Raw genomic sequence first — 27,264 nt, forward strand, 5'->3', positions numbered from 1 at the left:
AACTTGTAGAAAAATCTCAAGGATGATAAATGGAAACAAGATGCACTTGAGCTCAATTTTGAGTCTCATAGCAAAAGGTCTGAATACTTATGTAAATAAGGTATTTCTGTTTTATTGTTTTAATACGTTGGTAAAAATTCTAAAAAGCTCTTTTCGCTTTGTCATTATGGGGTATGGTGTGTAGATTGATGAGGAAAACAATAAATGGTCTCTCATTTTAGAATAAGGCTGTAACGTAACAAAATGTGGAAAAGGGTAAGGGGTCGGAATACTTTCTGAATGCACTGTATATACACTACATTACCAAAAGTATGTGGACACCTGCTCATTGAACATTTCATTCCAAAACCATTGGCATTAATATGGAGTTGGTCCCCCTTTGCTGCTATAACAGCCTCCACTCTTCTGGGAAGACTTTCCACTAGCTGTTGGAACATTACTGCAGTGACTTCAGCTACAAGAGTATTAGTGATGTTGGGCGATTTGGCCTGGCATTCCAATTTATCCCGAAGGTGATTCGTGGGGTTGAGGTCAGGACTCCATGTAGCCCAGTCAAGTTCAACACCGATCTCAACAAACCATTTTTGTATGGTTGCTTTGTGCACGAGGGCATTGTCATGCTGAAACAGGAAAGAGCCTTCCCCAAACTGTTGCCACAAAGTTGGAAGCACAGAATTGTCTAGAATGTCATTGTATGCTGTAGCGTTTTCCCTTCACTGGAACTAAGGCCCTGAGCCCGAACCATGAAAAACAGCCTCAGACCATAATTCCTCCTCCACCAAACCTTACAGTTGGCACAATGCATTCGGCCAAACCCGGATTAGTGTCCGTCCACTGGCGGCGAGCTTTACACCACTCCAGCCGACGCTTTCTTGTGTTTGGCTGCTCGGCCTTAGGAATACCATTTCATGAAGTTCCAGAACGAACAGTTATTGTGCTGACATTGCTTTCAGAGGCAGTATGGAACTCGGTAGCGAGTGTTGCAACGGAGGACAGACAATCTTTACGAGCTACACGCTTCAGCACGCGGTGGTCCAGTTCTGTGAGCTTGTGTGGCCTACCACTTTGTGGCTGAGCCGTTGTTGCTCCATGACGTTTCCACCTCACAAAGAACAGCACTTACAGTTGACCTGGGCAGAAATTTGACGAACTGACTTGTTGGAAAGGTGGCATGCTATAGCGGTGCCACGTTGAAAGTCACTGAGCTCTTCCGTAAGGCCATTTTACTACCAATGTTTGTCTATGGAGATTTCATGGATGTGTGCTCAATTTTATACACCTGTCAACAATGGGTGTGGCTGAAATAGCCACTAATTTGAAGGGGTGTCCACATACCTTTTTATATATAGTGTACAAAGGGGACTTGATCCTAGATCAGCACTACTACTCAGAGACCCTTTGTGAATATGGACACCCACCTTGCCTTGTTTGGCGATGGTCTGGATGAGGAAGTCAGTGATCGGACATTGTCTACGTTGGGGACCAGGATGGAACCGTACTCTGGGGTGAGGTCTGATGGGTAGATGTACTCCTCTACCCGTGTGTTCCAGTGGACCCACTGACCTGCACACACAGGAGGACATAGAAGAATAAGTCATTGAAAAACAAATAATACGAGCATCATGAACACCATCCACAATGTCTTCAGATGGAATTTTCACCATCCATGATGTCTTCAGATGGAATTTTCACCATCTATGATGTCTTCAGATGAATTCTTTGGTCTTTGGCCTTGATCTCGACGACATGTATTTCACCATCCATGATGTCTTCAGATGGAATTTTCACCATCCATGATGTCTTCAGATGGAATTTTCACCATCCATGATGTCTTCAGATGGAATTTTCACCATCCACGATGTCTTCAGATGGAATTTTCACCATCCACAATGTCTTCAGATGGAATTTTCACCATCCATGATGTCTTCAGATGGAATTTTCACCATCTATGATGTCTTCAGATGGAATTTTCACCATCTATGATGTCTTCAGATGGAATTTTCACCATCTATGATGTCCTCAGATGCAATTTTCACCATCCATGATGTCCTCAGATGCAATTTTCACCATCCATGATGTCCTCAGATGGAATTTTCACCATCTATGATGTCTTCAGATGGAATTTTCACCATATATGATGTCTTCAGATGGAATTTTCACCATCTATGATGTCTTCAGATGGAATTTTCATCATCTATGATGTCTCAGCCACGCTCAAGGTTCTAAAAGATATCGTAACCGCCATCGATAAGAGATATTACTGTGCAGCCATATTCATCGAGCTGGCCAAAGCTTTCGACTCTGTCAATCACCACATTCTTATTGGCAGACTCAACAGCCTTGGTTTCTCAAATGATTGCCTCGCCTGGTTCATCAACTTCTTCTCTGATAGAGTTCAGTGTGTCAAATCGGAGGGCCTGTTGTCTGGACCTCTTGCAGTCTCTATGGGGGTGCCACAGCGTTTAATTCTCGGGCCGACTCTCTTCTCTGTATACATCAATGATGTCGCTCTTGCTGCTGGTGATTCTCTGATCCACCTCTCCGCAGACCACTACATTTTGTATACTTCTGGCCCTTCTTTGGACACTGTGTTAACTCACTCCAGACATAACTTCAATGCCATACAACTCAACTTCCGTGGCCTCCCAGACTGCTCTTAAATGCAAGTAAAACTAAGTGCATGCTCTTCAACCGATCACTGCCCGGATCCGTACTGCCAGCCCGTCCAGCATCACTACTCTGGACGGTTCTGACTTATGTGGACAACTACACCAGGAGGACTAGAAGAATAAGTCTGGAAAAACATTACGAGCATCTGAACACCATCCAAATCTCTTCAGATGGAATTTTCACTTCCATGATGTCTTCAGATGGAATTTTCACCATCTATGATGTCTTCAGATGAAATGTCTTCACACCATCTCAATGTCTTCAGATGGAATTCAAAATCACCATCCATGATGTCTTCAGATGGACCATCTATGATGTCTAGATGGAAAAATTAAATCTATGATGTCTTCAGATGGAATTTTCAAATCGAAATGATGTCTTTTATGCTGCCAAACTTACCATCGTGAAACTGACCATCCTACCGATCCTCAACATCTATGATGTCATCTATAAAATAGCCTCCATCTACTCAAGAAAATAGATGCAGTTTATCACAGTGCCATCCATTTTATTCACCACTCCATGATGTCCTCAGATGAATTTTCCTGCATGCTCTCGTTGGCTGGCCATGGAAACTTGTCGCCAAACCCACTGGCTCCAGGTCATCTACAAGTCTCTGCAGCTAAAGCCCCACCTTATCTCAGCTCAGTGGTCACTATAGCAACACCCACCTGTAGCACACGCTACAGCAGGTATATCTCACTGGTCACCCCCAAAGCCAATTCCTCCTTTGGCACTGCCTTTCCTTCCAGTTCTCTGCTGCCAATGACCGGAACTGGTTGCAAAAATCAATTAAGCTGGAGTCTTATATCTCTGGGGGTGCACTAGTTTTAAGCTCTCCAGCTGTCAATGATGTCTCACAGATCATTTCTGATTCACCTGCACATTTAGCCCATCTGTAAACAGCCCATCCAACTACCTCATCCCCATACTGTATTTATTTATTGCTCCTTTGCATTGCAGACCACTACATTTTGTATACTTCACTGTGTTAACTCACCTCATGTACCATACAACTCAACTTCCGTGGCCTCCCAACTGCTCTTAAATATCTGCTCACAGATCACTGCACCTGCATCACATTTATCCCATCTGTAAACACCCATCCAACTACCTCATCCCCATACTTATTTATTTATGCTCCTTTGCACCCCAGTATCTCTACTTGCACATTACTCTTCTAGTCTACCATTCCTGTGTCTAATTGCTATACTGTAATTACTTCACCACCATGGCCTATTTATTGCCTATTTATTGCCCTTATTTGACCGGAATTTGCACTCACTATATATAGATTTTTATTTGTTCTGCTGTATTTCTTCCGCACTGTATGTTTTGTTTATTCCATGTGTAACTCTGTGTTGTTGTATGTTTCTCTGTGTTGTTGTATGAACTGCTGTGCTTTATCTTGGCCAGGTCGCAGTTGTAAATGAGAACTTGTTCTCAACAGGCCTACCTGGTTAAATAAAATAAAAATACCTCGGGCAGTTATTGTTGCCATCCTGTACCTGTCCCACAGGTGTGATGTTTGGATGTACCGATCCTGTGCATGTGTTGTTACACGTGGTCTGTCACTGCTAAGACGATCCGCTGATGTCTCCCTGTCAGGCGTCTCACAGTCAATTTATTGCCCTGGCCACATCTGTAGTCCTCGTGCCTCCTTGTGCAGCATGTCTTGGCGTCTCACAGTACCGACTTTGGCAATTTGATTGCCCTGGCCACATGTAGAAAAGCCTCTTTAGTGTCCTCCTTGCATTGCCTAACAGAAATGCCTTTAGAAATCAAAGCCTCAGTGGTGTCCTAAGTTTTGATAACTGACCTTAACTAGTTATGGAAAGAAATGTGATCTAGGTATATTTAACTTTAGGTCTAACTGTTCAGATATTTAGAGATACTAAATCAATGATGTATTTGGAAACAAGACATATTCAGTGAGGAGATCCTTCTCCATAAAAGCCCAGATATGAAATGCATATGTTTAATATTGATGGATTCAGATGGAATTTTTAATCTATGATGTCTTCAGATGAAAATTCATCCATGATGTCCAATGGAATTTTCGTTTCCATGATGTCTTCAGATGGAATTTTCACCATCTATCTGTTTTGATGTAATTTTCAAACCATCCATGATGTCTTCAGATGGAATTTTCAGACATCTATGATGTCTTCAGATGGAATTTTCAATCCATGATGTCTTCAAATGGAATTTTCATTATCTATTATTATTCAGATGGAATTTTCACCATCTATGATGTCTTCAGATGGAATTTTCACCATCTATGATGTCTTCAGATGGAATTTTCACCATCCATGATGTCTTCAGATGGAATTTTCACCATCCATGATGTCTTCAGATGGAATTTTCACCATCCATGATGTCTTCAGATGGAATTTTCACCATCCATGATGTCTTCAGATGGAATTTTCACCATCTATGATGTCTTCAGATGGAATTTTCACCATCTATGATGTCCTCAGATGCAATTTTCACCATCCATGATGTCCTCAGATGCAATTTTCACCATCCATGATGTCCCCAGATGGAAATACTTTAGTTCAGTTGTAAAGAATGACTGTCGAATAGATAAATGACCCTTATTCTGTTCAAAAAGGACAACATTTTTCTGATGATAATACCCACCCGAGGGTGAACATATCATGAAAGACTGGTAGCAAGCAGGACTAAGGTAACACCAACATCAGCTGTGCAGGTGAATTTAACGCATATTGATGGTTTAATGAGAGATCTGATGGTGATATTTATAATTGAGCAAGAGCACTGTGAAAGACCAATATGATCTTATGATCTACACTAAAAAAAACATGATCTACACTGAACAAAAACAACATGCAACAATTTCAAATATATTCCTGAGTTGCAGTTCATATAAGGAAATCAGTCATTTGAAATAGATTAATTAACTAATCTATGGATTTCACATGACTGGGAATACAGATATACATATGTTGGTGACAGATATCTTAAAATAAAAGGGAGGGGTGTGGATCAGAAAACCAGTCCGTATCTGGTGTGAGCAGATGCGGTGCGACATATCTCATTCGCATAGAGTCGATCAGGCTGTCGATTGTGGAATGTTGTCCCACTCATTTTCAATGGCTGTGCAAAGTTGCTGGATATTGGCAGGAACTGGAACACGCTGGTGTACACATTGATCCAGAGCATCCCAAACATGCTCAATGGATGACATTGTGAGTATGCAGGCCATGGAAGAACTGGGACATTTTCACTTACAGATCCTTGCGACATGGGGCCATGCTTTATCATGCTGAAACATGAGGTGATGGCAGCGGATGAATGGCAGGACAATGGGCCTCAGGATCTCGTCACAGTATCTCTGTGGATTCAAATTGTCATTGATAAAATGCAATTGTGTTCATTGTCCGTAGTTTATGCCTGTCCATACTATGAGCCCACCGCCACAATGGGGCACTCTGTTCACAACGTTGACATCAGCAGACCACTCACCCACACAACGCCATACACGCTGTCTGCCATCTGCCCGGTACAGTTGAAACCGGGATTCATCAGTGAAGAGCACACTTCTCCAGCGTACCAGTGGCCACAGATGGTGAGCATTTGAAGTCGGTTACGACGCCGAACTTCAGTCATGTCAAGACCCTGGTGAGGACGGCGAGCACGCAGATGAGCTTCCCTGAGACAATTACTGACAGTTTGTGCAGAAATTCTTCATCAGCTGTCCGAGTGGCTGGTCTCAGACAATACCGCAGGTGAAGAAGCCGGATGAGGAGGTCCTGGGCTGACGTGGTTACACGTGGTATGCGGTTGCGAGGCCGGTTGGACGTACTGCCAAATTCTCGAAAACGACATTATGGTACAATATGGTATGAACATTAAATTCTCAGGCAACAGCTCTGAAATTCCTGCAGTCATCATGCCAATTCCACGCTCCCTCAAAACTTGAGACATCGGTGGCATTGTGTTGTGTGATAAAACTGTACATTTTAGAGTGGCCTTTTATTGTCCACAGCACAAGGTGCACCTGTGTAAGGATCATGCTGTTAAATCATCTTCTTGGTATGCCACACCTGTCAGGTGGATGGATTATCTTGGCAAAGGGGAAATGCTCCCGAACAGACATGTAAACTTAAGCTTTTTGTGCATATGGAGCATTTTTGGGATCTTTTATTTCAGCTCATGAAACACTTTACATGTCGTGTTAATTTTTTTGTTCACTGTGTCTTCCATAACAGTAAAAAGAGGACTGAGTGTGTGTTGTCAGTTTTTGGAGTCTGTCTACTGAACATGAACCCCTCACCGCCTGTAGTGACGTGGTAGTCAAACATGGTGTCCTCGCTGTCTGATGGTATGTCTGGGAGGTCCAGATGGATGTTGTCGTTGCCACGGAGCCAGCTCTCCATCTTCCTCCTGTCTTCCAGCTCCAGTAAAGCTCCGATGCTCCACATGAGAGCAAACACATAGAGACGCTCCACATGCTGCCTGGACATCTCCCCACACTGCTCCTGGAACAAAACAACAGTCACTATCAACACAACATACTGTACCAAAGCCTCTCTGCATCATTAGATCTACTATATTTCCTACTTGGTACTCAAATTAATCAGTCACCTACAGTAAAGGGAAATGGAAATCCACCCTCACATAGATGCAGAGTCCAGAGAGTTACAGTCCAACAGTAATTGAAAAGAGTGCTTAACGAAACACAATGACAGGATTAATTAAATCAGTTAGGCATTAGAACTTTCCAATTTGTCTCTATGAAGAATGTGGGGAAATCCACTCCAACAGTATTCATAGAGCTCAGTGATGTATGGATATTATCCCCCTTCTGCAGGGTTTTTAATATGGTTGGAATATGGAGGTTTCGGGTGTCTACCTTGGCGGGGATGAGGCCCTGCAGCATGTTGATGCTCTGCATGATGACGAAGGCCTCCAGCATGTCGATCTTGTACTCCAGACAGCGAACAGTGAACCGGTAGAGCTCTGGGAAGGAAGAGGAGAACAGTTCTCTCAGCACCTCTCCCTCCTGACGGGAACGCTTCTTCAGCCAGCCCTGCATGGGGACAAACACACATGTATACATGTAGACAAAGATACACACATACACAAATATACACACACACAGACAAAGTTATACACTAATATACACAAACACACAAATATACACAAACACACAAATATACACACACACAGACAAATATTCACACACAGACAAAGATACACACACAGACAAAGATACACACACAGACAAAGATACACACACAGACAAACATACACACACAGACAAACATACACACACAGACAAAGATACACACACAGACAAAGATACACACATACACAAATATACACACATAGACAAAGATATCCCTCAACATAACCAAGACTAAGGAGATGATTGTGGACTACAGGAAAAGGTGGACCGAGCACGCCCCCATTCTCATCGACGGGGCTGTAGTGGAGCAGGTTGAGAGCTTCAAGTTCCTTGGTGTCCACATCACCAACAAACTAGAATGGTCCAAACACACCAAGATGGTTGTGAAGAGGGCACGACAAAGCCTATTCCCCCTCAGGAAACTAAAAAGATTTGGCATTGGTCCTGAGATCCTCAAAAGGTTCTATAGCTGCAACATCGAGAGCATCCTGACTGGTTGCATGACTGCCTGGTATGGCAATTGCTCGGCCTCCGACCGCAAGGCACTACAGAGGGTAGTGCATATGGCCCAGGACATCACTGGAGCTAAGCTGCCTGCCATCCAGGAACTCTACACCAAGCGGTGTCAGAGGAAGGCCCTAAAATGGTCTTTCTCTACTACCGCATGGTATGCGATACCGGAGTGCCAAGTCTAGGACAAAAAGGCTTCAACAGTTTTTACCCCCAAGCCATAAGACTCCTGAACAGGTAATCAAATGGCTACCCGGACTATCTGCATCGTGTGCCTCCCCCCAACCCTTCTTTTACGCTGCTGCTCCTCTCTGTTCATCATATATGCATAGTCACTTTAACTATACATTCGTGTACATACTACCTCAATTGGCCCGGCCAACCAGTGCTCCCGCTCATTGGCTAACCGGGCCATCTGCATTGTGTCCCGCCACCCACCACCCACCACCCGCCAAACCCCTCTTTTACGCTACTGCTACTCTCTGTTCATCACTTTAACCATATCTACATGTACATACTACCTCAATCAGCCTGACTAACTGGTGTCTGTATGTAGCCTCGCTACTTTTATAGCCTCACTACTCTATATAGCCTGTATTTTTACTGTTGTTTTTATTTCTTTACTTACCTATTGTTCACCTAATACATATTTTGCACTATTGGTTAGAGCCTGTAAGTAAGCATTTCACTGTAAAGTCTACACCTGTTGTATTCGGCACATGTGACAAATAAACTTTGATTTGATACACACATACACAGACAAAAATACACACACACCGACAAGGATACACATATACACAAATATATACACACAGACAAAGATACACACATACACAAATATACTCACACAGACAAAGATACACACACAGACAAAGATACACACACAGACAAAGATACACACACACACACACAAATATACACAAATATACACACACACACAAATATACACACAGACAAAGATACACACAAAGACAAAGATACACACAAAGATACAAAGACAAAGATACACACAGACAAAGATACACACAGACAAAGATACACACAGACAAAGATACACACACACAGACAAAGATACACACACAGACAAAGATACACACATACAAGGATACACACATACACAAATATATACACACAGACAAAGATACACACATACACACACACAGACAAAGATACACACATACAAAATATACACACACAGACACATAGACAAAGATGCACACGCACAAGCATGCACGGATGTACGCACACACACACATTTTTATCCACTGATAAAGAGTGAGCGACCTGTGCCTACCTCCAGAATGGGGCTCCAGTCGAGCACAGAAGAGCTCATGAACACCATTCCGTTACGATACACGGTGGCAGGCGAGGCGTTGTCGATGTTGTGGGGCTCAAACACGATCTTGCAGTTGGGGGCCATGGGGATCCTGTCTCCATTGGCCAGGGTCAGAGTCCTGTTGTCATCCAGTACAGAGTTGAGGTTCTCTATCCAGATAGCATCTACTGGTCCATCTAGTACTATCCAGATGTGCTCCCCTGCAGAGGAGAGAGACATTAGAACCAGTCTGCTTATTAAACTAATCAAAATCAACTATGGAGGATATTAGAGCATATTAGAATATCACTTTTAGTAAAACTATAGGGAAATGATAGGGAAATTAATAGAAAGATATGAGAATATTGAAAAACATGGAAATGGTCTGCCCCTTTGTTCGACATGAATTTCATAGAGACTATACGGTATGCACTGTATGTGGGTTCATGAACTAACATGTCTAATGCTTGAGTAAACTTGCATGTGTTGTCTCTACCTTCTTGCCCTTTGTGCTGTTGTCTACGAATGTTTGTACCATGTTTTGTGCTGCTACCATGTTGTACTGCAGGGATGTTGTGTTGGTATCATGTTGTTGTCATGTTGTGTTGCTACCATGCTATGTTGTTGTCTTAGGTCTCTTTATGTAGTGGTGTCTCTCTTGTCATGATGTGTGTTTTCTCATACATACATATACATACATATACATACATATATATACATATACATACTATACATATATACATATATATACCATACATATATATACATACATATACATATATATACATATATATACATATATACATATATACATATATATACATATACATATGATATATATATATACTGCATATATATACATATACATATATATACATATATACATATATATACATATACATATATACATATACATATATAACTATATACACATACATATACATATACATATAATATATACATATTTATATAATACATATATCCCAGGGAAATGATAGGGAAATTAATAAGAAAGATATGAGAATATACATGAAAAACATGGAAATCCAGGTCTGCACATGCACAAGCACAGTTGCCTTTCGCAAACAAAACCCAACAATGCAATAATAATCAATAACAATGATTACTATAACAAGGCATGAACAAAAACACACAATATATGAAATAAGAGGTGTCCGTCTCACCTTTCTTGGCTCTCAGGTCTTCCTCCACAGGGTAGAGAAGATGCCGTCAGTAGTCATTGGTAGCTACATAGACGGCCAAACATCTGATGTGTTACGTCTCTCTGTATACTGGCCCATTGTGGGTGCAAACACACACATATACACCATTTACTGCACACCATGTTGTACTGCATGGATAAATAAGTGTTGGTATTGATGGGGATGTTGTCTGTCATGTTGTGTTGCACCATGCAGGTTGTTTTCCTTTTGGTAGGGCCATCTCTTTGTAAATAGTGAATGTTCTTAACCGACTTGCCACCTAGTTAAATAAAAAAGACAGTGTGTCATGTTAAGACAAGACTCCTCCACCTACAGTATGGATGGAAGAGAGTAGGGGAACTCTTACATACATATACACCTACAGTATGGAGAACAATGGAAGACAGGGGAACAAAACCCAACAATGCACAATATAGAACAATGTAACTCTTCAATATAAGAACAAAAACACACAATATATAAAAATATGAAATAAGAGGTGATACTCTTCATGTTATGGACTCAGACTCTTCCTCCACAGGGAGAACAATGAAGATGCCGTCAGTCATATCATTGACCAGACTACATCTACAGATGGAAACAATGGAAGGGTAGGGGATCTTTGGGGTTCATACAGCATCTCTCATGTGTGGACTGGCCGCACCTCAGTATGGAGAACAATGGAAGACACAGGGGACATTACATGCATATATACACTCCTCCACCTACAGTATACATAAGACACTGTTATAGACCAGACTACTCCATATACAGTATACAATGGAAGACAGTGAGGGTTTTCATGTTATGAGACCAGACTCCTCCACCTACAGTATGGAGAACAATGGAAGAGAGTGAGGGGAACTCTTCATGTTATGAGACCAGACTCCTCCACCCAGTATGGAGAACAATGGAAGACAGTGAGGGGAACTCTTCATGTTATGAGACCAGACTCCTCCACCTACAGTATGGAGAACAATGGAAGAGAGTGAGGGGAACTCTTCATGTTATGAGACCTGACTCCTCCACCTACAGTATGGAGAACAATGGAAGAGAGTGAGGGGAACTCTTCATGTTATGAGACCAGACTCCTCCACCTACAGTATAGAGTACAATGGAAGACAGTGAGGAGAACTCTTCATGTTATGAGACCAGACTCCTCCACCTACAGTATGGAGAACAATGGAAGAGAGTGAGGGGAACTCTTCACGTTAATACAAATAAATCCTTACCTCACATTTAGATCGAAAAAAGGTTTTATGCTACTATGGTATTAAGGCTAATACCAAGACAGATTCATCCCTTAAACTCTGTATTATACTGTGGGGGTGGCATGTAGCCTTGCGCGTAAGAGCATTGGGCCAGTAACCAAAAGTTTGCTGGTTCGAATCCCTGAGGTGATGAGGTAAAAAAACATGTTGATGTGCCCTTGAATAAGGCATTGCTCATGTAAGTTGCCCTGGATGAGAGCATCTGCTAAATTACTCAAATGTACTGTAGGGAAACGGAGAAGAGATGGGTGGTGAGGAGAGGAGAGAACCAGTGTAAGGAGGAGGGTTATGAGAAACTACATGTAGATAGGCTTCAGAGTCAAAAACATGCGCTGGGTGTACAAAATTATTTTGTGTGGAGGTGCTGACTAACGGCGAATTAACCTTTTTTAATTTGTTTATTTCACCTTTATTTAACCAGGTAGGCTAGTTGAGATTAAGTTCTCATTTACAACTGCGACCTGGCCAAGATAAAGCATAGCAGTGTGAACTGACAACAACACAGAGTTACACATGGAGTAAACAATAAAAAAGTCAATAACACAGTAGAAAAAAAGAGTCTATATACATTGTGTGCAAAAGGCATGAGGAGGTAGGCGAATAATTACAATTTAGCAGATTAACACTGGAGTGATAGATGATCAGATGGTCATGTGCAGGAAGATATACTGGTGTGCAAAAGAGCAGAAAAGTAAATAAATAAAAACAGTATGGGGATGAGGTAGGTAAATTGTTGGCTATTTACCGATAGACTATGTATATATATAAGTAGTTGGTGATCCAGGCAAGGCAGTCATCCGAAAAACAGAGGCTACTGAGTCTGCCGATAAGAATATGGTGATTGACAGAGTCGAAAGCCTTGGCCAGGTCGATGAAGACGGCTGCACAGTACTGTCTTTTATCAATGGCGGTTATGATATCGTTTAGTACCTTGACCGTGGCTGAGGTGCACCCGTGACCGGCTCGGAAACCAGATTGCACAGCGGAGAAGGTACGGTGCGATTCGAGATGGTCAGTGATATGTTTGTTGACTAGGCTTTCGAAGACCTTAGATAGGCAGGGCAGGATGGATATAGGTCTGTAACAGTTTGGGTCCAGGGTGTCTCCCCCTTTGAAGAGGGGGATGACTGCGGCAGCTTTCCAATCCTTGGGGATCTCAGACAATATGAAAGAGAGGTTGAACAGGCTGGTAATAGGGGTTGTGACAATGGCGGCGGATAGTTTCAGAGATAGAGGGTCCAGATTGTCAAGACCAGCTGATTTGTACGGGTCCAGGTTTTGCAGCTCTTTCAGAACATCTGCTATCTGGATTTGGGTAAAGCAGAAGCTGGGGAGGCTTGGGTGAGTAGCTGCGGGGGGGTGCTCGGCTGTTGGCCGAGGCTGGAGTAGCCAGCCATTGAGAAATGCTTGTTGAAGTTTTCGATTATCATGGATTTATCAGTGGTGACCGTGTTACCTAGCCTCAGTGCAGTGGGCAGCTGGGAGGAGGTGCTCTTGTTCTCCATGGACTTTACAGTGTCCCAGAACCTTTTGGAGTTAGAGCTACAGGATGCAAATTTCTGCTTGAAAAAGCTGGCCTTTGCTTTCCTGACTGACTGCGTGTATTGGTTCCTGACTTCCCTGAACAGTTGCATATCGCGGGGACTATTCGATGCTATTGCAGTCCGCCACAGGATGTTTTTGTGCTGGTCGAGGGCAGTCAGGTCTGGAGTGAACCAAGGGCTGTATCTGTTCTTAGTTCTGCATTTTTTGAACAGAGCATACTTATCTAAGATGGTGAGGAAGTTACTTTTAAAGAATGACCAGGCATCCTCAACTGACGGGATGAGGTCAATATCCTTCCAGGATACTCGGGCCAGGTCAATTAGAAAGGCCGGCTCGCAGAAGTGTTTTAGGGAGCATTTGACAGTGATGAGGGGTGGTCGTTTGACTGCGGGCCCGTAGCGGATACAGGCAATGAGGCAGTGATCGCTGAGATCCTGATTGAAGACAGCGGAGGTGTATTTGGAGGGCCAGTTGGTCAGGATGACATCTATGAGGGTGCCCTTGTTTACAGATTTAAGGTTGTACCTGGTGGGTTCCTTGATGATTTGTGTGAGATTGAGGGCATCTAGCTTAGATTGTAGGACTGCCGGGGTGTTAAGCATATCCCAGTTTAGGTCACCTAACAGAACAAACTCTGAAGCTAGATGGGGGCGATCAATTCACAAATGGTGTCCAGGGCACAGCAGGGAGCTGAGGGGGTCGGTAGCAGGCGGCAACAGTGAGAGACTTATTTCTGGACAGAGTCATTTTTAAAATTAGTAGTTCTAACTGTTTGGGTATGGACCTGGAAAGTATGAACATTACTTTGCAGGCCATCTCTGCAGTAGACTGCAACTCCGCCCCCTTTGGCAGTTCTATCTTGACGGAAAATGTTATAGTTGGGTATGGAAATCTCAGAATTTTTGGTGGCCTTCCTAAGCCAGGATTCAGACACGGCAAGAACATCAGGGTTGGCAGAGTGTGCTAAAGCAGTGAGTAAAACAAACTTAGGGAGGAGGCTTCTGATGTTGACATGCATGAAACCAAGGTTTTTTCAGATCACAGAAGTCAACAAATGAGGGTGCCTGGGGACATGCAGGGCCTTGGTTTACCTCCACATCACCCGCGGAACAAAGGAGGAGTAGTATGAGGGTGCGGCTAAAGACTATCAAAATTGGTCGCCTCGAGTGTTGGGGACAAAGAATAAAAGGAGCAGATTTCTGGGCATGGTAGAATATATTCAGGGCATAATGCGCAGACAGGGGTATGGTGGGGTGCGGGTACAGCGGAGGTAAGCCCAGGCACTGGGTGATGATAAGAGAGGTTGTATCTCTGGACATGCTGGTTGTAATGGGTGAGGTCACCGCATGTGTGGGAGGTGGTACAAAGGAGGTATCAGAGGTATGAAGAGTGGAACTAGGGGCTCCATTGTAACCTAAAACAATGATAACTAACCTGAACAACAGTATACAAGGCATATTGACATTTGAGAGAGACATACAGCAAGGCATAAAGTAATCGCAGGTGTTGAATGGGAGAGCTAGCTAAAACAACAGGTGAGACAACAACAGCTAATCAGATAACACAACAACAGCAACCTTAAACTCAAAATAAAATAAAGAGAGTCGCACACTCCATGTATAAACTCCCAGTCATTTATTGGGTCAATTATTTTTTATAGTTTATAGACTTCAGAGTAACAGGGAGAATTTTCAAACTTAATGTAAAGGGATTATGTTATATAAAATGTTCTCTCACCTGTTTGTCGATAGCTGTCTCCAGCTCTGAGAAGCATGCTTTATCCAGCTGGATCCCAGGGAAGAGGTCCTCTATCAGGCTGAGGAACAACGGCTCATCTTCATCTATCTGTCAACACATATATTATTATGTCAGTGAAGTCAGTATTATGTCACACACATATAGTATTATGTCAGTGAAGTCCGTATTATGTCACACACATATAGTATTATGTCAGTGAAGTCAGTATTATGTCACACACATATAGTATTATGTCAGTGAAGTCCGTACACACACATATAGTATTATGTCAGTGAAGTCCGTATTATGTCACACACATATATTATGTCATGAAGTATGTCAGTATTATGAAGTCCACACACATATATTATTATGTCAGTGAAGTCCGTATGTCACACACATATAGTATTATGTCAGTGAAGTCCGTATTATGTCACACACATATAGTATTATGTCAGTGAAGTCCGTATTATGTCACACACATATAGTATTATGTCAGTGAAGTCCGTATTATGTCACACACATATAGTATTATGTCAGTGAAGTCCGTATTATGTCACACACATATAGTATTATGTCAGTGAAGTCCATATTATGTCACACACATATAGTATTATGTCAGTGAAGTCCGTATTATGTCACACACATATACTATTATGTCAGTGAAGTCCGTATTATGTCACACACATATAGTATTATGTCAGTGAAGTCCGTATTATGTCACACACATAGTATTATGTCAGTGATGTCCGTATTATGTCACACACATATCATATAGTATTATGTCAGTGACGTTAACCACGATGCCACTTCTGTTATGTTGCACCTCACTGAAGATGAAATCATTATTCATGTATTACCTAATAGTATATGAAAATAACAATAATTCTGCTTAAAAAAATTGCTTTTCTAAAATGGCAGTTGATTTTGAGGAGAACGGCAATTGATTTCGAGGAGAATGTCCTGTATATTTGAGTGACTGTACTCACCAGCTTGGACAGGTTCATATCTCTGAGAACCCTCATGACGATGGTAGATTCTGTGTCATTGGGGCTTGCTCGTTTCACCGCCCCCAGTATTCGCAGAACTGACAAAATGTTTCGCAGTCCAAAGTCATAATGCACCTTAAAAACAGAGTGAACCCAACATGGACTGTATGGAAATCAAACTATGAACTACAGAAAGATCATAATCAACACATACATGGACAGTTAACTTGTTTTTATACTGAACAAAAAATATGAACGCAACATGTAAAGTGTTGGTTCTGTTTCCTGAGCTGAAATAAAAGATCCCAGAAATTGTTCATAGACCAAAGAAAAAATGCATTTCTCTCACATTTGTGCACAAATGCGTTTACATCCCTGTTAGTGACCATTTCTCTGTGATAATCCATCCACCTGACATGTGGTATGTCAATTCCCTCTAAAGGGATTTGAGACATGGATGATACACCTTTAAATAACCTTTCACTTAACTTGATTGTTTACTCATATGGAACTACTAAAATGTATAGCGTTGCATGTTCAGCTCTCATTGAAATACCTACAGTAGTTACATTTCATTTCACAGCTGACCTGCTTGGAGAGTTGCTCCTCACACAGTTTGTAGAGAGTGAAGAACTTCCTGGCCAGCTCTATGTTGTCTATGAAGCCACAGCTGGCCAGCTTGACCCGGATGATGATCTGACGGTCTGGGACCATCATGGCCACTGAGCGGAAGTTGATCTTCAGGTTCTCTGGAAGCTCCTGACGACCTGCGTAGCCCGGGTTCTGATTGGGGAAAAAACATTTATTAATCAAATCTTTATTTAACCAGGTGAGTCTGTTAAGAATAAAAAGCTAAACAAAGTCTATGACTAACATCCTCTAAGTAATAATAAACCTTGTCTGATTTGGACTATTTTCAGTTAATCTTCTTTGAGACAAGAATTCACTATTCCTTTCAGAAGTACTTTAAATGAAGCTCTACTTGGCAAAGCGTTTGTGAAGGGGTTTCTACAGGGAGTAGTTTATAGACTGCTAATAATAATAATAACCATAGTCAGGAAGATGCCGAATTCGGGATTCATTTCCACGTTGTCTCCGTTGGTGAAGATGAAGTTCTTGCGGCGCTCCTTCTTGCAGGTAAGCACGATGGCGATCTGCTGGGCCGCCACGGAGAGCACTGATAGGTCGATACGGTTGAACTCATCAAAACAGCCCCACGAGCCCGACTGGGCTAGGCCTGTCAATCAACACAACATTACACATCACTCTTCACATTGAACTCCTCATTCAAAACAATCCCAAGAGCCCGACCTGTCAATCAACACAACATTACACATCACTCTTCACATTGAACTCCTCATTCAAAACAACCCCAAGAGCCTGACCTGTCAATCAACACAACATTACACATCACTCTTCACATTGAACTCCTCATTCAAAACAACCCCAAGAGCCCGACCTGTCAATCAACACAACATTACACATCACTCTTCACATTGAACTCCTCATTCAAAACACCTGTCAATCAACACAACATTACACATCACTCTTCACATTGAACTCCTCATTCAAAACAACCCCAAGAGCCTGACCTGTCAATCAACACAACATTACACATCACTCTTCACATTGAACTCCTCATTCAAAACAACCCCAAGAGCCCGACCTGTCAATCAACACAACATTACACATCACTCTTCACATTGAACTCCTCATTCAAAACAACCCCAAGAGCCCGACCTGTCAATCAACACAACATTACACATCACTCTTCACATTGAACTCCTCATTCAAAACAACCCCAAGAGCCTGACCTGTCAATCAACACAACATTACACTGTTCATTAGGTTCAGGTTGAGATCATCATTCTCTTCACAGTAATATGAGTGACATCTTATATAGCCTATAATCGCCACAAATCATATACGTTTTGTTTGTACTGGATATCCAACTCCTATGGTCATTGCCATGCAAACGGCACAGGAGTTGGCAAGAGAGCAGAAATGTATTTGGGACCAGGCAATATGAGTAGAAGCTCCTACCTTTAAAGATCCTCCCCAGTCCTCTGAAGTCCATCTGGTCGGAGCAGTTGAAGACCACCACGTACTTCCCCAGGCAGCGGCCCATGTCTTTAGTGGTCTCAGTCTTCCCCGTCCCTGCAGGGCCGGCCGGGGCTCCTCCCATACTCATCCCCAGAGCCTGGGCCAGTGTGATGTAGCACCTGGGACAAACACACACCAAGGAAAAGGTACATCCAGGATAATCACCCAAAGATATTCAATGTGATACACCATACACTTGTGGGCACTAAAAAGTTAGGCTGGGCCATGGTACTGGCAGTTAGTCCCTACCTGTCAGTGAGAGGGGTGATGACTAGTTAGTCCCTACCTACCTGTCAGTGAGAGGGGTGATGACTAGTTAGTCCCTACCTGTCAGTGAGAGGGGTGATGACTAGTTAGTCCCTACCTGTCAGTAAGAGATGTGATGACTAGTTAGTCCCTACCTGTCAGTGGGAGGGGTGATGACTAGTTAGTCCCTACCTGTCAGTAAGATATGTGAAGATTAGTTAGTCCCTACCTGTCAGTAAGATATGTGAAGATTAGTTAGTCCCTACCTGTCAGTGAGAGATGTGATGACTAGTTAGTCCCTACCTGTCAGTGGGAGGGGTGATGACTAGTTAGTCCCTACCTGTCAGTGAGAGGGGTGATGACTAGTTAGTCCCTACCTGTCAGTGGGAGGGGTGATGACTAGTTAGTCCCTACCTGTCAGTCAGAGGGGTGATGACTAGTTAGTCCCTACCTGTCAGTCAGAGGGGTGATGACTAGTTAGTCCCTACCTGTCAGTCAGAGGGGTGATGACTAGTTAGTCCCTACCTGTCAGTCAGAGGGGTGATGACTAGTTAGTCCTCTACCTGTCAGTCAGAGGGGTGATGCCTAGTTAGTCCCTACCTGTCAGTCAGAGGGGTGATGCCTAGTTAGTCCCTACCTGTCAGTGAGAGGGGTGATGACTAGTTAGTCCCTACCTGTCAGTCAGAGGGGTGATGCCTAGTTAGTCCCTACCTGTCAGTCAGAGGGGTGATGCCTAGTTAGTCCCTACCTGTCAGTCAGAGGGGTGATGCCTAGTTAGTCCCTACCTGTCAGTCAGAGGGGTGATGCCTAGTTAGTCCCTACCTGTCAGTGAGAGGGGTGATGACTAGTTAGTCCCTACCTGTCAGTGGGAGGGGTGATGACTAGTTAGTCCCTACCTGTCAGTGGGAGGGGTGTTGACTAGTTAGTCCCTACCTGTCAGTGAGAGGGGTGATGACTAGTTAGTCCCTACCTGTCAGTGAGAGGGGTGATGACTAGTTAGTCCCTACCTGTCAGTGGGAGGGGTGATGACTAGTTAGTCCCTACCTGTCAGTGGGAGGGGTGATGACTAGTTAGTCCCTACCTGTCAGTGGGAGGGGTGATGACTAGTTAGTCCCTACCTGTCAGTGAGAGGGGTGATGACTAGTTAGTCCCTACCTGTCAGTGGGAGGGGTGATGACTAGTTAGTCCCTACCTGTCAGTGGGAGGGGTGATGACTAGTTAGTCCCTACCTGTCAGTGAGAGGGGTGATGACTAGTTAGTCCCTACCTGTCAGTGAGAGGGGTGATGACTAGTTAGTCCCTACCTGTCAGTGGGAGGGGTGATGACTAGTTAGTCCCTACCTGTCAGTGGGAGGGGTGATGACTAGTTAGTCCCTACCTGTCAGTGGGAGGGGTGATGACTAGTTAGTCCCTACCTGTCAGTGGGAGGGGTGAAGACTAGTTAGTCCCTACCTGTCAGTGGGAGGGGTGATGACTAGTTAGTCCCTACCTGTCAGTGAGAGATGGATGACTAGTTAGTCCCTACCTGTCAGTGGGAGGGTGATGACTAGTTAGTCCCTACCTGTCAGTGAGATGACTAGTTAGTCCCTACCTGTCAGTGGGAGGGGTGATGACTAGTTAGTCCCTACCTGTCAGTGGGAGGGGTGATGACTAGTTAGTCCCTACCTGTCAGTGGGAGGGGTGATGACTAGTTAGTCCCTACCTGTCAGTGGGAGGGGTGATGACTAGTTAGTCCCTACCTGTCAGTCAGAGGGGTGATGACTGTTAGTCCCTACCTGTCAGTCAGAGGGGTGATGAGTTAGTCCCTACCTGTCAGTCAGAGGGTGACCTGTCAGTGAGAGGGGTGATGAGTTAGTCCCTACCTGTCAGTCAGAGGGGTGATGCCTGTTAGTCCCTACCTGTCAGTCAGATGCCTAGTTAGTCCCTACCTGTCAGTCAGAGGGGTGATGCTAGTTAGTCCCTACCTGTCAGTCAGAGGGGTGATGCCTAGTTAGTCCCTACCTGTCAGTGAGAGGGGTGATGACTAGTTAGTCCCTACCTGTCAGTGGGAGGGGTGATGACTAGTTAGTCCCTACCTGTCAGTGAGAGGGGTGATGACTAGTTAGTCCCTACCTGTCAGTGAGAGGGGTGATGACTAGTTAGTCCCTACCTGTCAGTGGGAGGGGTGATGACTAGTTAGTCCCTACCTGTCAGTGGGAGGGGTGATGACCCTAGTTAGTCCCTACCTGTCAGTGGGAGGGGTGATGACTAGTTAGTCCCTACCTGTCAGTGAGAGGGGTGATGACTAGTTAGTCCCTACCTGTCAGTGGGAGGGGTGATGACTAGTTAGTCCCTACCTGTCAGTGGGAGGGGTGATGACTAGTTACCTGTCCCCCTACCTGTCAGTGAGAGGGGTGATGACTAGTTAGTCCCTACCTGTCAGTGGGAGGGGTGATGACTAGTTAGTCCCTACCTGTCAGTGGAGGGGTGATGACTAGTTAGTCCCTACCTGTCAGTGGGAGGGGTGATGACTAGTTAGTCCCTACCTGTCAGTGGGAGGGGTGATGACTAGTTAGTCCCTACCTGTCAGTCAGAGGGGTGATGACTAGTTAGTCCCTACCTGTCAGTGGGAGGGTGATGACTAGTTAGTCCCTACCTGTCAGTGGGAGGGGTGATGACTAGTTAGTCCCTACCTGTCAGTGGGAGGGTGATGACTAGTTAGTCCCTACCTGTCAGTCAGAGGGGTGATGACTAGTTAGTCCCTACCTGTCAGTCAGAGGGGTGATGACTAGTTAGTCCCTACCTGTCAGTCAGAGGGGTGATGACTAGTTAGTCCCTACCTGTCAGTCAGAGGGGTGATGACTAGTTAGTCCCTACCTGTCAGTGAGTGATGACTAGTTAGTCCCTACCTGTCAGTCAGAGGGGTGATGACTAGTTAGTCCCTACCTGTCAGTCAGAGGGGTGATGCCTAGTTAGTCCCTACCTGTCAGTCAGAGGGGTGATGACTAGTTAGTCCCTACCTGTCAGTGAGAGGGGTGATGACTAGTTAGTCCCTACCTGTCAGTGAGAGGGGTGATGACTAGTTAGTCCCTACCTGTCAGTCAGAGGGGTGATGACTAGTTAGTCCCTACCTGTCAGTCAGAGGGGTGATGACTAGTTAGTCCCTACCTGTCAGTGAGAGGGGTGATGCCTAGTTAGTCCCTACCTGTCAGTCAGAGGGGTGATGCCTAGTTAGTCCCTACCTGTCAGTGAGAGGGGTGATGACTAGTTAGTCCCTACCTGTCAGTCAGAGGGGTGATGACTAGTTAGTCCCTACCTGTCAGTGGGAGGGGTGATGACTAGTTAGTCCCTACCTGTCAGTGGGAGGGGTGATGACTAGTTAGTCCCTACCTGTCAGTCAGAGGGGTGATGCCCCCTACCTGTCAGTGGGAGGGGTGATGACTAGTTAGTCCCTACCTGTCAGTGGGAGGGGTGATGACTAGTTAGTCCCTACCTGTCAGTGGGAGGGGTGATGACTAGTTAGTCCCTACCTGTCAGTGGGAGGGGTGATGACTAGTTAGTCCCTACCTGTCAGTGGGAGGGGTGATGACTAGTTAGTCCCTACCTGTCAGTGGGAGGGACTAGTGATGTCAGTGAGAGGGGTGATAGTTAGTCCCTACCTGTCAGTGAGAGGGGTGATGACTAGTTAGTCCCTACCTGTCAGTGGGAGGGGTGATGACTAGTTAGTCCCTACCTGTCAGTGGGAGGGGTGATGACTAGTTAGTCCCTACCTGTCAGTGGGAGGGGTGATGACTAGTTAGTCCCTACCTGTCAGTGGGAGGGGTGATGACTAGTTAGTCCCTACCTGTCAGTGAGAGGGGTGATGCCTAGTTAGTCCCTACCTGTCAGTCAGAGGGGTGATGACTATTTAGTCCCTACCTGTCAGTGGGAGGGAGGGGTGATGACTAGTTAGTCCCTACCTGTCAGTGAGAGGGGTGATGACTAGTTAGTCCCTACCTGTCAGTGGGAGAGATGACTAGTTAGTCCCTACCTGTCAGTGGGAGGGGTGATGACTAGTTAGTCCCTACCTGTCAGTCAGAGGGGTGATGACTAGTTAGTCCCTACCTGTCAGTGAGAGGGGTGATGACTAGTTAGTCCCTACCTGTCAGTCAGAGGGGTGATGACTAGTTAGTCCCTACCTGTCAGTCAGAGGGGTGATCACTAGTTAGTCCCTACCTGTCAGTCAGAGGGGTGATGACTAGTTAGTCCCTACCTGTCAGTGAGAGGGGTGATGACTAGTTAGTCCCTACCTGTCAGTGGGAGGGGTGATGACTAGTTAGTCCCTACCTGTCAGTGGGAGGGGTGATGACTAGTTAGTCCCTACCTGTCAGTGAGAGGGGTGATGACTAGTTAGTCCCTACCTGTCAGTGGGAGGGGTGATGACTAGTTAGTCCCTACCAGTCAGTGGGAGGGGTGATGACTAGTTAGTCCCTACCTGTCAGTGAGAGGGGTGATGACTAGTTAGTCCCTACCTGTCAGTGGGAGGGGTGATGACTAGTTAGTCCCTACCTGTCAGTGGGAGGGGTGATGACTAGTTAGTCCCTACCTGTCAGTCAGAGGGGTGATGACTAGTTAGTCCCTACCTGTCAGTGGGAGGGGTGATTACTAGTTAGTCCCTACCTGTCAGTCAGAGGGGTGATGACTAGTTAGTCCCTACCTGTCAGTGAGAGGGGTGATGACTAGTTAGTCCCTACCTGTCAGTCAGAGGGGTGATGACTAGTTAGTCCCTACCTGTCAGTGAGAGGGGTGATGACTAGTTAGTCCCTACCTGTCAGTGGGAGGGGTGATGACTAGTTAGTCCCTACCTGTCAGTCAGAGGGGTGATGACTAGTTAGTCCCTACCTGTCAGTGAGAGGGGTGATGACTAGTTAGTCCCTACCTGTCAGTGAGAGGGGTGATGACTAGTTAGTCCCTACCTGTCAGTGGGAGGGGTGATGACTAGTTAGTCCTTACCTGTCAGTGAGAGGGGTGATGACTAGTTAGTCCCTACCTGTCAGTCAGAGGGGTGATGACCAGTCTGTCAGTGCAGCCCAGGAACTCATTCTGATAGATGAAGCCTACGTCAGTCATGTTGATGATCATCTTGTCAGAGTCCTCATTGAAGTAGAAACGACACTGCTTCAGCCACTCAAAGTCTGTAGGGCTTTTGATATGCAGGCGACACTGAGGAGAGAGCAGGGGGAAAGAGAAACCATTCTGGAAACAAAGCTTTGCTAAAGTCTATGAAATCCCTAAAACCCCAATTGTCAAATGTGATTTGAATACCAGGGAAAACTCGAATTGATATTCTCAGACTCTACCATGCCCTAATCAGAAAATATTTGGTGGAACAGTTTGCCAAAAGGAACCTTTGGGGTTGAAGTACTATTTTAGCCCCTGATTCAGTTTGTGATTCCAGGCCACTCACCAGGTCATCAAAGATGTCCCTCTGGTGAACATGGATGGTTATGAGTGTCTCATACTTGTTCCGCTCCATTGAGGCCAGGTCTTTAGTGGTCATGTCTATCAGGGTGTTGAGAAGCTCCAGGAAGAACTGGTTGGTCTTGGGCATGATCTTACGGTCGTAGCGGGCGTTGGTCAGGGCCTCCTCTGAGTTTCTGGTCCAGATCATCTGGACTCCCAGCAGACCAACCTGGTTGATGGAGTCAGGAAGAGAGGACATAATGATAGGACATCAATGAGAGGATGTAAAGTCATCTTTCCTGGCTTCCTATCAATCAGGGCTGTAATCAGAACAAAGTATAACATCAGGAATGTATGGAATGTGGCTAGTGTGTAGATCAGTTTCAGTTATACAATAATGGAGGATAATGTCAGAAGAACAGGAATCCCTGATCAGGTATTGAGTAATGGAACATAGATGTAGGAAAGTCTTACCATAATATGCCATTTAGCAGACGCTTTTATCCAAAGCGACTTACAGTCATGCGTGCATACATTCTACGTATGGGTGGTCCCGGGGATCGAACCCACTACCATGGCGTTACAAGCGCCATGCTCTACCAACTGAGCTACACAGTTACTACAAGGCCATTGCTCCAAGGTCAAAGTTAAGGTCATCTATCACATTATAAAAGAGAATGAATGATGACTCCAAGACCAGGACTGTGTCACAAATGGCAGCCTATATAGTGCACTACTTTTGAACAGGGTTAAAAGTAGTGGACTATGTAATAGGGTGACATTTAGGATGTATCCCATGTCTCCCCACCTGAGCAGGGAAAGTGTCCAGGAACTCAATGAGCTGGAAGCCTGAGTCCTGGATGGCCAGGACAGCCTGTCTGATGACCAGGTGAAGAGACCTCTGGGATTCCTTCAGCAGGGCGTTGAGCCAGACCTCCACGTTCCCCTCAGCAGTCACCGGCCAATCCAGCTCTACCGTCTCCCCCTCCCTGGACGAGATGGCCAGGATCCGGTCGTACATCTGTGGAGACAGAAGAGCAGATACTATTGATGTTACTGAATCCGGGTTAGTTACTATTGAGGAAGGACAGATACTACTAATAGTCAAATAAGTCAATTGATCAGGAGGCCTGACGGGGATAGTTGTTGAAAGAAATTACAGTGAGGGCAAAAAGTATTTGATCCTTTACTGATTTTGTAGACCTACATAAGGCTATAATGGGCTACAAGACCATTGCCAAGCAGCTTGGTGAGAAGGTGACAACAGTTGGTGTGATTATTCGCAAATGGAAGAAACACAAAAGAACTGTCAATTTCCCTCGGCCTGGGGCTCCATGCAAGATCTCACCTCGTGGAGTTGCAATGATCGTGAGAACGGTGAGGAATCAGCCCAGAACTACATGGGAGGATCTTGTCAATGATCAATTGGTAACACACTACGCCGTGAAAGATTGAAATCCTGCAGCGCCCGCTAGGTCCCCTGCTCAAGAAAGCACATATACATGCCTGAATGTCTGAAGTTTGCTAATGAACATCTGAAGGATTCAGAGGACAACTGGGTGAAATTGTTGTGGTCAGATGAGACCAAAATGGAACTCTTTGGCATCAACTCAACTCGCCGTGTTTGGAGGAGGAATGCTGCCTATCACCCCAAGAACACCATCCCCACCGTCAAACATGGAGGTGGAAACATTATGCTTTGAGGGTGTTTTTCTGCTAAGGGGACAGGACAACTTCACCGCATCAAAGGGACGATGGACGGGGCCATGTACCGTCAAATCTTGGGTGAGAACCTCCTTCCCTCCGCCAGGGCATTGAAAATGGGTCGTGGATGGGCATTCCAGCATGACAATGACCCAAAACACACGGCCAAGGCAACAATGGAGTGGCTCAAGAAGAAGCACATTAAGGTCCTGGAGTGGCCTAGCCAGTCTCCATACCTTAATCCCATAGATCTTCTGTGGAGGGAGCTGAAGGTTCGAGTTGCCGAACGTCAGCCTCGAAACCTTAATGACTTGGAGAAGATCTGCAAAGAGGAGTGGGACAAAATCCCTCCTGAGATGTGTACAAACCTGGTGGCCAACTACAAGAAATGTTGGACCTCTGATTGCCAACAAGGGTTTTGCCACCAAGTGCTAAGTCATGTTTAGCAGAGGGGTCAAATACTTATTTCCCTCATTAAAATGCAAATCAATGTATAACATTTTTGACATGCGTTTTTCTGGTTATTTTTGTTGTTAATTATTCTGTCTCTCACTGTTCAAATAAACCTACCATTAAAATTATAGACTGATCATTTCTTTGTCAGTGGGCAAACGTACAAAATCAGCAGGGGATCAAATACTTTTTTCCCTCACTGTATAAGTCTGTCTGTGCGTTACTGTACCTTGTCATGGAAGCGGACACATTTAATGTTGTCAAAGACGTTGAGCAGGTGGGCCTGGATGGTGTGGGAGTCCGAGGCTTGGCCCAGTATCTCCAGCAGGGCCGGGTCAGACACAAAGAAGAACCGAGGGAACAGCAGACGCTTCTTCTCCAAGTACCTGTCAGTCACACAATCACACACAACCAAGGGTTGAAAACTGGATAGCCAGAAGCTACAATCTATCTGCAAGATTAAAGCTACCTCAAAAAAAAGGTTTGAAAATATTACTAGTTTAGTACACATCATCAAGTTACCAATGTACAACGTAGGCAAACTTGGAAGGTGTCATACTGATACATGAATACTTTCAATTCAACTATTTAAAACAAATTCAAAGTATAAGTATAGGCCTACCCAGTGAGAGACTTCTGACAGACCTCCAGAAAGACTTATCCAGAGACTTCTGACAGACCTCCAGACAGACTTACCCAGAGACTTCTGACAGACCTCCAGACAGACTTACCCAGAGACTTCTGACATACCTCCAGACAGACTTACCCATAGACTTCTGACAGACCTCCAGACAGACTTACCCATAGACTTCTGACAGACCTCCAGATAGACTTACCCAGAGACTTCTGACAGACCTCCAGACAGACTTACCCAGAGACTTCTGACAGACCTCCAGGCAGACTTACCCAGAGACTTCTGACAGACCTCCAGGCAGACTTACCCA

At 44.7% G+C, this 27,264-nt stretch overlaps 1 pseudogene; it reads right to left on the reverse strand.

Annotated features, from left to right (window-relative positions):
• Positions 1-27,264, reverse strand: part of LOC123997315 — a 141,041-nt pseudogene that overhangs the window by 22,360 nt on the left and 91,417 nt on the right.

Source organism: Oncorhynchus gorbuscha, linkage group LG15 (assembly GCF_021184085.1).
Source record: "Oncorhynchus gorbuscha isolate QuinsamMale2020 ecotype Even-year linkage group LG15, OgorEven_v1.0, whole genome shotgun sequence".
In the NCBI taxonomy this organism is placed as follows: domain Eukaryota; kingdom Metazoa; phylum Chordata; class Actinopteri; order Salmoniformes; family Salmonidae; genus Oncorhynchus; species Oncorhynchus gorbuscha.